Source organism: Oncorhynchus kisutch, unplaced genomic scaffold (assembly GCF_002021735.2).
Source record: "Oncorhynchus kisutch isolate 150728-3 unplaced genomic scaffold, Okis_V2 scaffold1149, whole genome shotgun sequence".
Lineage (NCBI taxonomy): Eukaryota > Metazoa > Chordata > Actinopteri > Salmoniformes > Salmonidae > Oncorhynchus > Oncorhynchus kisutch.
In genome coordinates this window covers 17,579-20,480 of record NW_022263094.1, presented here as the reverse complement: position 1 = coordinate 20,480, position 2,902 = coordinate 17,579, and positions in this window count along the sequence as shown.

Below are 2,902 nucleotides of genomic sequence, written 5' to 3'. Positions count from 1 at the left end.
GTTCTGGAGGATGTAGCCCCTACAGACAAAAAAAAATCACATTTGAGGTTGCTTTGTACGGCATTTGAATGTTTTATGTATATATATGTATGGATGAGACCAATATTTAGAGCACAAAAAAGCAATTGAATTAACACATTTTAATCACTAATGTAATATCTTTCATATGATATCTGGGTCATTGAATTATTAACACATTTTAATCACGAATGTAATTACTCTCTTTGATCGTTATGACAAAAACAGTACATTATGAAGACAGGCTAAAACTGCTTCTCCAATAGAAAACCCCGATCACATTTGTCATGTCATGGCGACGTCGACTAGCAAAGACGTCAAATCAAAGGCATTCCTTCGATATAAAGTTGTTTTTGACGAAAATTAAAACGTGTCAGTTTGTAAATTTCATGAATGTTGAGTAATAACATATTCAACCACTTAAAACATTGGTTCGATTATTGATTGTACCTTTAGATTTGGAGAAAATGAACAACTAAGGAATCATTTTTCACTTTTCTCATTGACTTCTCAAACCCCAAACTCCATCCTGGTCTGTTTTGCAAGCGTTACCGGAAGTCTCGCGATGCGTCTTTTTTTATGTATTTATTATATATTTTTTATGAACAGCAAATCAATACAAAAAGTACATGAGGGAATACAAGTATATATATATATATTATATACAATGGACAATCGAGCTAGGGGGTACAATATCACATTACAATTACACAAGGACCTTAAGGGACATACGTACACTAATAAATCTAACCTCTTTTTTGTTAGTAGAGTATTTAATTGTCTTAAAATACAGTTCAATTTCTTTTTGTGGGGAAGAAAATGTTTTTTGTTTGTTTGTAAATGTACATTTGTGTTTATGAAATTTGGCCAAAAGAATAATGAAATGAATTACATAAAAATGTTTCAGCTTATTTCTACCATATGTAAAGAATCCAAGCAGTACATCTCTCCACAATAGTGTAAAATCTTCATAAATGTGTTCAATTATAAATCTACTGATGTCTTGCCACAGTTTTCTTACATTAATAAAATGACAAAAAAGATGTAACACTGTTTCTGGGTGGTCATTACAAAGGAGCAATTTGAGTTGATGTTTTCCTTAAACTTCTTCATATAGTGGTTGGCAGGTTAATATTTATGAATAATTTTAAAAGAAACTTCCTTAATTTTGTTAACAAGTAGGTACGTGTGTGGCAACATCCAAACTTTTTTCCAACATATATGATCAATAAATCCATTCCAATAAGGCATGACATAAGGTATACAACATCCTGCTGAAACAAGGTTCGTATCGATCTGTTGTTGAATGGACCATAAGAGAAACAAATCTTTCCTACTGATGAGTCAACAGGGTCAATAGAAGGTAGGCTCTGAGGGTCAGGTCTTGACACGTTTCTGAATAACAGAGCAACACCTGAGGGAATGGCATCTAAACAATTGCAAAATCTTTAGGTGTTACAGGGACCTTGTAAAGTGATAAGAATTCCTTATAACTGAGTAAAAGACCAAACTCCATCCTGGTCTGTTTGGTCTGTTTTGCAAGCGTTCTGGAATTCTCGCGATGCGCCTCTAGGTTTATAAACGCCGTGGCTATGACGTCTGGGTCCGAAAATGGTCTGCATAGCTAGTTGTTGTAATATATTTATAATATTGTAACGACCCTGGGTTTATAAGCGCGGAAATCGACTCTGCGGACTGCCGCATGAGCATGCTTTTGCGCGCCGGACCTCGGGCTCGAAGGTCGAGGATTCGAGACCTGCTCCCCGCTGTTTCATTACACTGGTGTCAGAAGTGATCGGACCTTGCATCCACGACAGTGCGTGTGCTTGGCTGGTGAGCGCGTTCCTGTAAGACGTAGAGTCGCAAGCTAGCGCGAGGACGCGCTCTCTGAAAGGAGGGAGTAGTGTTACGACCCTGGGTTTATAAGCGCGGAAATCGACTCTGCCGCATGAACATGCTTTTGCGGCACAGTCGATAGCGCGCCGGACCTAGGGCTCGAAGGTCAAGGGTTCGAGACCTGCTCCCTGCTGTTTCATTACAATATAAAAAGAAAACATGAGCTGACGCACACCCAGAATAATAGTTTGTGTGGAGGTGCTGACAAACGGCGAATAAACTATAAACTATCAAGACAAATAATGTCGCACACTCCATGTATAATCTCCCAGCAATTTAATGGGTATTTACCAACGTTTCGACATCACTGTGCCTGAAATACCCATTAAATTGCTGGGATATTATACATGGAATGTGTGACTTTCTTTATTTTGATAGTTTATAGTTTATTCGCCGTTAGTCAGCATCACACAAACTATTATTCTGGGTGTGCGTCAGCTCGTTTTTTTTTTATGTAATATATTTCTAAGACAGCAGAGGGGGACAGAATGCACATCAACACTATGACTAAATAAACAGACCATATCAACCGAGCACAGAGCTCATCATCCGTACACGTTCTGCTATAATAGTAATAAAAAAACATTATCTGCTGTAATTTGCACTCACTGCAGGCATTGCAATGCTCACTTTAGGAATGATTAACGAGAGCAGGTCCATAGGGTGACTACAGGGTGTGAGACGACTGACTCATACTTCACGTTTAACGGCCATGTCAACTGCAAGATAGTATATGTGAAGGAGATCCTTTTTTTAGGCCTATACACAACATAGACCTACACCAAACAGCTGGTCAGGCCATTATGGTACAGACTTCCCACTCAATCCAGGTCTCTGCAGATTTACCTTTTCTTTAAAATGAACATTTATTTGCCTTTGATATTTTATCTTGGCAAGGTTGGGGAGTGACTGTTTACATAATCAGTTACATTTAAACCTATTACAGAAAACTGTAACTAATCAGTTTTGTTACCAGCAAACATATTGT